This window comes from Armigeres subalbatus, chromosome 1 (assembly GCF_024139115.2).
Source record: "Armigeres subalbatus isolate Guangzhou_Male chromosome 1, GZ_Asu_2, whole genome shotgun sequence".
Taxonomy (NCBI): Eukaryota; Metazoa; Arthropoda; class Insecta; order Diptera; family Culicidae; genus Armigeres; species Armigeres subalbatus.
Genome location: NC_085139.1, coordinates 23,915,254 through 23,925,548, shown reverse-complemented (window position 1 = coordinate 23,925,548; position 10,295 = coordinate 23,915,254). Strand labels below are relative to the sequence as shown.

At 43.7% G+C, this 10,295-nt stretch overlaps 1 pseudogene; it reads left to right on the top strand.

Annotated features, from left to right (window-relative positions):
* The first annotated feature begins 455 nt into the window (after window positions 1-455).
* Window positions 456-2,998, top strand: LOC134206026 (uncharacterized; annotated as a pseudogene).
* The last annotated feature ends 7,297 nt before the right edge of the window (window positions 2,999-10,295 follow it).

Genomic DNA, 10,295 nt, shown 5'->3' with positions numbered 1-10,295 from the left:
AGAAACATTTTCGATACAATTCACACCCCATCCATCCGTCCCACCATCGGCAGTGACACGAAGTGTTTCAGGTGATGAGTAAGGTAGACTGAATCGGAGAAAGAGAACGTATCGAAAATATTCCGTATTTAACAATCACATGTTAATTAGGTTTGATAAACCCGACCGACAAACGACGACCACGAATATTTGGATGAATCCATCCGCCAAAGCCCTGTGCAATGGTGCTGGATGATGGATCTGCTAAGTGGCGTAAAGCAGGACGGCGGACTTGAACCGTCCAGATTAGAGAGCATATGTATAGGAATGAAAAATAGCCTCAACAAAGACCAACACACAAAACGATTAATCCATAATGTACTGCGCGCTACCGAAAGGTGTTGTGCCGCTCGGCCGAACGAAAAGGATTCTTAAGTCGTAAAAGATTGTGTTATCCTTTTGACCAAAGTTGCTCAATGGAGTGGGATATCGGGTCCGGTGTAGGTCGCTCTCCAGATGCTGGGGGCGACAGCGCTCAATGGAACCGTGACCGAGACACAGAGCGAGAGCTGCAGCAGCGCCCAAATGAAGTAGGTGAAGCAAAACTGATACCTGGTCATATTTTATCGTCTTATTGTGGTGCTAAGTAGGGGCCGCCACCGCCGAGACGAAGAAACTTCAAAGCAATCCCGAACAGAAGAAAAGGACGATTGTGTTGTCCAAGTGGTTTACCAGTGGCTTAGCAGGGATTTCGGTCGGTTTTGGTTGTGCACTTGGGCCGGACCGGAATTGAAGGTGCATTCGGTCGGGGCCCCGGTATTGGGATGATCTTTTGTTTTGCGGAAGATGGTAATTAGATTTGCTCGAATGGTCATGTGTGTTTATGAGGAAGTGGTTACTTTTTTCTACTTGTTTGAGGAAATGCTTTAGGGCTATCATCTGGCAATGATTATGCTCGACATTGAAGAATGGTCAAATAATAGTCTCATGGGATTTTTACTTTCTACGAGTGGGCTGGATTTTTTTCAGATATGCTGAATTTGTATTCTTTGTAACACAAAAAGCGCTGAAAGTGAAGTCTATTTGCAACATCGTATGACTACAAAGAAAATAAAATCACAAAAACCAACATGGAATCAAAACAAGGACATCATTTCTATTTGGAAATTCTGCCTACAAATGCACAACATGAACATAAACGTTATTTGTAACTTCGTAACAAACAAAGTGTTTTGCAACATATCAGAAACATTTTGAAAACAGCAATCAACTGGAATGTGACTATTTGTTCAACATATCTATTTTGCTTCTTATGTGCAACAAATTGAACATATAATGTTGTGCTATAATCATCCAAGAAAACAGTTGTGAGGCCGATTGTGACTTCAGTGGAATGAAAATGAAACATTGTGTGTTTCTGAAACTTGGAAGTGGCTTTCATGGGAATTGGTGTATTGCCAAAGTTTCCAATGCTATTTATCAGGATAAAGCCTGCAAATTGAAATGGTTTGACGCCACATCTCCATCCCTGGTTGCGCCCCATGCTCGCCGAGTCATTTTGTACCTGTTCTATCTATATTTTTACTGCGCTCCACGTCTTTTTGTTCATGCTGTCAGCGGAAACAATGTATCCAAGCATATCAACGACTGAACGATGAGATATGTCCACTCGAGAGAACCTGTCCTGGTTCTGGGCCAAGAATGTTAACTGCAGAAGCGTGGATTGATCATCTAGAAACCGTGTTTGCAAAATCGAGTGCCACCAATGAATTGTATGAACGCCAACAACAAATTGATTATGGATGTCCGGATGGATGAGGTACCGAATGAAGCTGTTGTTTCTTCTAGAACGGAATCAACGAAGCTTTGTGTATGTATTTTTGCCTATTAGAGGTTAACAATTCTTACAACCAATGATCGAACATACTTATAAAATAATTCATTCTTATTCTTTGAGGTCACTACTCCTGACTGAATCCAAGTTCCAAAGTGCTCGCGTTTTTGGGGGCACATCACTCGATTCAGAGGCGGCGTACAACTGTCATTTTTGTTGATTTAGCTTTGCTGCGTCGCAGCATGCGTGAAATAATAAAAATGACAGTTGTGCGTTGCTTCCGTATCGAGTGGTGTGCCCCCGAAAACGCGAGCACTTTTAAACTTGGATTCCGTCAGGAGTGACCTTAAACCTAGTTGGCGCTTAAATTAGAAACAGCATTGAATCCCGTAAAAGCAGCTTGTCAAGAATATCTCGCTCGGCGATGACAGTAGAAGCTGATAGTTTTCACATCGATACAGTGGAGCACTTGCGAAACCGTATTACAAAACTTCGCCAAAGTTCACTCGACTTCGGGCCCTTTACATGGAATTGATCCGTTTGATAGCCGTGACAAATAATGGAGCCTATTTTTCATCTCAAGAGCAGAATCTCGATAAGGATCTTGAGTCTGTTCGTAAAATTCGGGACAGTTTGGACGGAGTGTCCGAACAGCTAGCTTGTTGATGAGAGCTGCTCTGAAAGGACTTCTGTACGCAGTAGTCCTTTAAGTACTGGAATTTATTTGCTCCATCGACTACTACCCAGAAAATAATATCTCTAGTACTGGAGTGTCGTACAGCGTATCATGGTGCTTTGATTGCTTTAAAAATTGCCTAGGCAGCACTGCCTCAAGTGGAGCTTCCTTTCGTAACTGTTCGACAGCAGTCAGCTGACCGATATGGTGATGATACGTTTGCTACTACCTTAGGCAAAGACTTCGATGAAGCAAATCAAGAAGTGATGTATTTAGCAAAGAAGTTAAGAGAAATGAGGAGGCAGCTTGTACGCCTTCCCAGCACTCTCGAGCACTGTCCGAACTGCATCCACCGTCGATACTCTTTAACGGAATCCAATCTGCATCTTCGACAGTTCGAGTTCTCCCTCTGTACATTTCGTCAGCCTATTGAGGATGATTCTCTCCAGGAGCTTTCCGAGCGTGTCTTACAGGCATATAGGCCTGTATGCGGCCGGATTGCCGGGTAACTTTACTGGCTTTGAAAGCAACACCAGCTTCTAGTTCTTCCACATTCCTGGAAAATTACCTCCGTCCAGGCACTTCTGCAGCGCCTTCCTGAACATGTCGGTATTCCATCCGGACCGGGGGCTTTCTTCGCTTCAGGTGTTTCGCCGCTTCTGCAAGCTTGCTATTGGACACTTGTCGATCTACGGGATTTGCTTCTCCTTCTTCGCCGCACGGTGTTGGCTGCACATGGTCGGATCATGTTTCGGGAAGATATGCTCCACAATTGCTTTCAACTTGTACGGGCAGCTGGCGTCGCACAGTGATGCCACTCCATACAAAACACAGAAAAAAGTCTTTTCAATCACTTTTTGTCAACCGATTTTATTGCAACAAAGCTTATTCGATGTGGAACATTGTTAGCTTACACAACCTCACTTGATCAGTACAGTTGCTGATGAAGAATGTGTATAGCCGCCAGACATTCTAAATACTCACGCTCCTCTAATGTGAACGTATACTATACACATGTGGAAGTGTTGCCTTGACAAATGGATTGTGAGTGATTTGACTATGCGTCTAATTTGGGAATTTCGAGCTCGTTCAGCCGCTAGGTTGCGAAGGCCGACGGAGGTCCTTCGTAGCTTAGTTGTTAAAGCACCAGTCTAGCGTACTGTAGGGGTTCATGGGTTCAAGTCCCATCGAAGGGAAAGTAAAAATGTTCGATCTATTGAGCAACAGGGAAAACAAGACACTGACGAAGGAAAGGCTTACTACGCTTTTTTCAACGGTGATCCCAAAAACATGTTGACATTTGAAGTCAGAAGAGTACCATTGGAGATGTTGGTGGATTCTGGAGCAGATGCGAACTTGGTGACATCTGAAGCGTGGACGAAGTTGAAGCAAGCGGGGGTCGACGTTTGCAGTTCGTCGAAAGAAACCGAGCGTTCTTTCTTCTCTTACGGTAGTAGCAGTCTAGGATAGGATGTGACAACTCAATTGAGACTGCCTTGTTGTTTTTTAGTCGGTTGCTCTGACGAGGTGGTCGCCAGTGCAGCCAAAGTAATTTGGTACAAAATCTTCCAATTACCATGTATCAAAATTTGATGTTTTTCTTCCCGTTCCATCCACCACTATGTAAGAGAAGTGAAAGACTAACAGAGAGAAGTTTTCGCTACTGAAAAAATGACTTTTAGATCGAAAATGACGGAAAGGTGAATGATAATGCTTAAAATCAACAGTTTTAAACCTGTACAACCCTTGAGAATAATTTATATAGCGTTTGCAGTTCAATATAAATTTATTTCTTACCAAAAAAGTGGAACTCAAACATTTTCGTATTTTGCTTAATATCAACTTCTAAAGCCTGCAACACGGTCAAACTAACAACATGCTGCCCTACGGAAAACGCGCCGCTACCAATCGAAGTAATCGATTGTCATATTCAACCAATCAGCAACCGGTACGATTGTGACAGCAAATCGGTACGATTTTTACTGACTACTTGTCACATCCTATCCTAGGTAGCAGTCCACTTGAAGTCCGAGGAAAGCTTACGGCAAAGATTAAAATCGACGACAAAGTGACGGTTGCTGAATTCTACGTAGTTGAAAAGGAACAAACATGTCTGCTGGGAGACACAACCGCTAAACAGTTGCAAGTTCTGAAGATTGGTATGAATCTTAATTGTGTTGAGAATTCCGAACAGTTCGCTTGTATCAAAGATGTCGAGGTCCATATTCACATGCAGCCGGAGCTAAGCCCATAGTTCAACTGGTTAGAAGGGTGCCAATTCCAATCGAAGCAGAAGTTAACCGGAAACTAGATGAGATGTTGAGCAGGGATATTATCGAACCTAAAACGGGTCCAACTTCGTGGGTTTCTCCACTTGTTGTCGTAGCTAAGTCTGGTGGAGGATTGCGGTTGTGTGTAGACCTCCAGGTAAACCAGTCACTCCTACGGGAACATCATTCTATGCCGGTGATAGACCAAATCCTGGCCCGTATCGGAAATGGTGCAGTATGGAGTAAGTTGGACATAAAGGATTCTTTCTTACAAGTTATGATTGCTGCGGAATCTCGAGATATTCTCACGTTCATCACAGAGAAGGGGTTGTACAGGTTTAAAAGACTCCCATTCGGGCTAATAACAGCGCCGGAAATTTTTCAAAAGGTCATTGACGGAATTCTATGTGGCTGTGAGGGACCACAGTGGTACCTGGACGATATATTGATCGAAGGCAGTACACTTGAAGAGCACGATGCAAGACTTGAAAAGGTCATGACTAAACTCAGGGAGCGAGGGGTCCAATTAAATTGGAAAAAATGCCAGTTTAGAACGACGAGCGTTGAGATTCTGGGACAAAATATCACAAAATCTGGCTTGGCACCGTCTGATACAAAATTGGCTGCAATCATTGCTTTTCGTCTACCCACGAATGAGAGTAAGGTTCGTAGCTTCTTGGGCTTAGCGAACTACCTCAATAAATACATACCACAATTAGCAACTTTGGATGAACCCCTCAGAGAGATGACAAGGAAAGGGGTTAAGTTTTCTTGGGAATCACGGCAAGAAAAGTCTTTCCAAACTATAAAACAGGCAATGTCGGATGTTCGTGTACTTGGTTTCTATAATATTCAGGACAGGACTGCAGTAATTGCTGATACGAGCCCTACGGAGTTAGGAGCGATGCTAGTACAGACGGACAGCCGAGGACGTGAAAGGGTTATTAGCTTTGCTTCAAAATCACTTACGGATACTGAGAAAAGGTATTGCCAGACAGAGAAGGATGCCCTGGGATTGGTATGGGCAGTCGGAAAATTCCAATTCTATCTTTTGGGACGACAATTCGATTTGGTCACGGATTACAAAGCGCTTACCTGTCTGTTCACTCCTCGATCAAGACCGTGTTCTAGGATTGAGCGGTGGGTACTAAGATTGCAAAGCTTCAACAACTCTGTCGTTCACATTCGGGGTAATCAAAATGCTGCAGATGCGCTTACTAGACTCTCGTGTACGATTGCAAAACCCTTCGATTTATCGAAAGAGCTAGTTGTTCGACATATAGCTTCGGTTAGTGCTGAATCCGTTGCAGTTTCTTGGGAAGAACTGATACGTGAATCTCGAGATGATGCAGAAATCACAAACATTTTCAAATGCCTAAGTGAAGATACTATCGATTGTTTACCTGCTGCTTACCGTATAATTTCTACAGAGTTGTCAGATGTCGGAAGAGTTCTACTACGAGGAGATCGTGCCGTAGTTCCTGATAGTTTGCGTCAACGGGTCCTGAACATAGCGCATGAAGGACACCCGGGTGTGCGTATGATGAAGTCATACCTTCGATCTGCCGTTTGGTTGCCCAAACTAGATGCAGATTCGGAAAAAATCGTGAAAAACTGCCGTTGATGTATCTTGGTGTCCACTCCTGATGTTCCGGAACCTATGCTCCGTAGGTCGCTTCCTACTGGACCTTGGCAAGATATAGCTATTTACTTTCTTGGTCCACATTGGTCCAGCATTTACTGGTGATTGTAGACTGCTATAGCAGATACCTAGAAGTCTGCGAAATGAACTGTATCGATGCTACGGAGACCATTGGCCGTTTAAGGGCAATATTTGGTAGATTCGGAAAACCATCCTTGATCAAAGCAGATAACGGTCCACAATTCACCAGTGAGTAGTTCAGGGAATTTTGCAGTGACTACGGAATACAGCTGGTGAACACGATTTCATATTGGCCGCAAGTAGAGTCTCTTAATTCCAAGGACGGAAATCTTCGTTTTACTATCAGTTGCATCGATGCTCAGTAGGCAGCTTCGTCATAGATTCGTGTTTGTTTTGATCAGACGCTCGGCGATGCAGGCACGAACATCTCGCAGCATGCTGTCAAACTTCCATACCAAATTTACCGCCCGATCTTCAATAGCCGATTGATAATCGAGCGCAAAAAATTAATATCTACCGGGGCTGAAATGAATATTTTGAATTGTGGTTAATTTGCACCGATAAATGATGATTATTTTACTTTATATACTAAACAAATGCATATATTTTAGGAATCTGACTTCAAAATTTTGAATCCATGCCCCGCAGTATGAAATGATATTCATATTTTGAGATTTCAAATTGAATATCAATGTTCCAAGCTGAAGATTCATTTTGACACCGCACAAAACAACGCTGACACCGAGAGTCGACGCTTGCTGCTGTTCGTGCACATGCCGTCCTATTCATTCGCACATTCAAATTCGGAAAGGACTAGCAACTTGATTGTGTGTTGGATGTCAGCTGTTTGAGTGTAGTTGAACTGACTTTTTCTGTCCCTGGTGCTACGTGAGCTTTTGTAGCTCATGGCACACTGTCTCATCCATGTATACATGAGAATTAACTTAATTCTCATGTATACATGGATGAGACAGTGTGCCATGAGCTACAAAAGCTCACGTAGCACCGATTCAGTGTGACGAGAGAAGCTAGCGCGCATAAAATAACTAAGTGAGCGTGTCTCAATGTACGTCTCATGAGACTCATCTCATGCGCTAGGAATGCATAGCTGGCGTTACTTAGGCGACGATATTATTGAATGAAAATTTCCCGCCCAAGCTGTTTTACGCATCTCCGCTGTTGTTTGCAAAGGCTTGGCATGGCAAACAGCGCATGAGCTGATCGCATTGAGATGTCTCAATGCGACTCACCAATGTTAATGTGAGCTAGACAAGCTTCATGAGACTCGCGCGCGCTAAATTTTATGTGCGCGTAGCAGTCGTTGCTCAATCTCATCCTTTTTTGTACGCGCGCATGATGTCTGGCCGCAAGTCGAACGACAAAACCGTTCAATTTTTAAACGGCTACATATTGCGCAGGAGCTTGGCAAAGATTGGCAAAAAGAGCTACACGAGTTCCTTCTTTTATATCATGCGACCAACCATGCAACGACTGGTGAAGCACCTTCGAAGCTGATGTTCGGACGTCGAATACAAAGCAGACTGCCCCATGTTCCAGTTCACTTCGATGACGAGGCAGTTCGCGACTTCGATACTCTGCAGAAAGAGAAGGGTAAGAACTATTCTGATAGGAAGCGCCGAACGGCATATAGCGAAATTCGAGTAGGTGACGCTGTCTTCGTAAAACAAATGAAGAAGGAGGAGTGGCCCAAAGGAGGAGTTTGAAATGGTAAAAAAGTGTGGAGCAGATGTTATCGTCCGTTCACGGCTTACCGGTAAAGAGTTTCGTCAGAACACTGTGCATCTGAAGAAAGTTCCGGTGGGACGGGATGAAGGGCAGCTATCTCCAGACAAGGAAATTAATCGGACTGTAGAAACCGGCATGGATGAGAAAGCATCGAATGATCGTGGAGCCGTCCTTCCTCCGGAAAATATAGTTCGCCGTCAACGTGATCGACAACAGTCATCTAAATTCAAAGATTATGTACCTTACTAGCTATTTGAAAGTGTAGGAGGGGTTGTAGGGTTTGGGAGCACTGAAATAGATGTGAGAAGGAAGACGGATTGCTCGATTGAGCAACACGCTACACGGTGGCTGCGAAGAGAAGAGAGAAGGGAACTGAAGAAAGAGAGGGGGAGGGGAAGAAGTCTGGGGAGTAACGGAAGAAAGACGCGAATAAAGGTGATCTGGAAAATAGATGTATTGCTGTTGAATTCTGTGACAATCCCGAAAGATACCGACGACTCTTCAGTTACCTCCAATACATTTTTCAAATCAATATCTTCCGCATAATGTACATATTCACATATGAGTTTCCACAACATTGTAAATTAATGTCCAAGTTGGGTGGTCGATCCCCGGGATCTCCGGAAATAGGCAATTAACTTTGATTGAATTGTTACACTGTTTGCTGTAGAAAATGAGCCAGATCGACGGGCCTTTGATCTTCGCCCCAATACGCGTCCCCCCAAGGACTGGCGTCTTCTTTTAGGCATAGTTCCATGTAGCAGTCTGACTTGCTAAGTTGGATAGCCCGTTTCAATGCGGTTCTTGCCTCAAGGAACTCCGCCTTGCGTTCCTCTCTCTCTGGTTCCGTCCTTGCTGTCTGTGCCTGCTTACGAGCTTTGAGGCAAGCAGCGCGTAGCGTACTTAGCCTGTCCTTCCACCAGTAAGCTGGACGCCGATTGCTTATTGGTTCCAGTTTTCGTGGCATTGTAGCATCGCAGGCCGTTACCATCCTTCTTGTTAGCTCGGCCACATAAACGATCTCGGTACTGCTGCCGGGTCGAAGTGCCTCAACGAATAGGTCTTAGTTTTCCACCTCCGTTCATTGGTCATCTTTCTCCGTGTTGCACCAGGGTCGCTGAGGGTGTACTCCTCGCTAAGTCTCCAGTCCACGCTTGCCGTCAACGAAGAATTTCAGAACGTGATGTCGATGATAGACTTCCTCCCATCTCTACGAAAAGCGCTCACGGAGTCTTCATTACACAATCTTCTAGAGCTCCTAGAGCTTCCTGCAAGATATACCCTAGGGTGGCTCAAATTAGTATGGAAAAATTCCAATTTTTCGATGGGCTGCCCTCTTATTCTGTTCTATTTGATGTCCTGGTGCTCTGGACAAAATTTCAGCCAAATCGGTCAACGCTTTGGCGGTGCTAAACTCGTTGGAAGTTTATATGGGAAAATGTATGCAGGAACATCGAAAAACAGTGATTTGCAGTTAGACGGTACAGTTTACGATGAAGAACTATGATACTCATTGAGATCTTGAAGAATTTAATACAGAATGTTATGCTGAAAACCGTGAATAGATTAGTATTTGCCCGGCGAAGTTATTAGCATTTCTCTGCAGTGGGGTTCGAGCAAATTTCGTTTCTTTTATCTTTGAAAATAAATAAATTCACCCATACAACACTCCAGTAAAATGCTAATATCTTTGCCCAATAAACTAATCTTCTCGCGGTTTTCAATATAACATTCTGTATTTAATTCTACGAGAACTGAATGAGTAATCATAGTTCTGCATCGTAAATTGTACCGTCTAACTGCAAGTCACTGTTTTTCGATGTTTCTGCATACATTTTTTCATATATACTTTCAACGAGTTTAGCACCGCCCAATCGTTGAAATTTTGTCCAGAGCATCAAGGCATCAAATAAGAGGGCGGCCCATCGAAAAAAATAGAAAAAGTGTTTTTTGAGCCTCTTTAATATACCGTCTTGTGTTGATCACTCGACTGCCCCATTCCACGACCCAGCCATTGAAGTCACCTCCTATGACTACCGGTCTTACTCCGATCAGCTGGTCAGTTAACTGGTCCAATATCTGGCTGAACTGCCCAACATACAATTTAGGTTGAATAAGCTAGTTTTT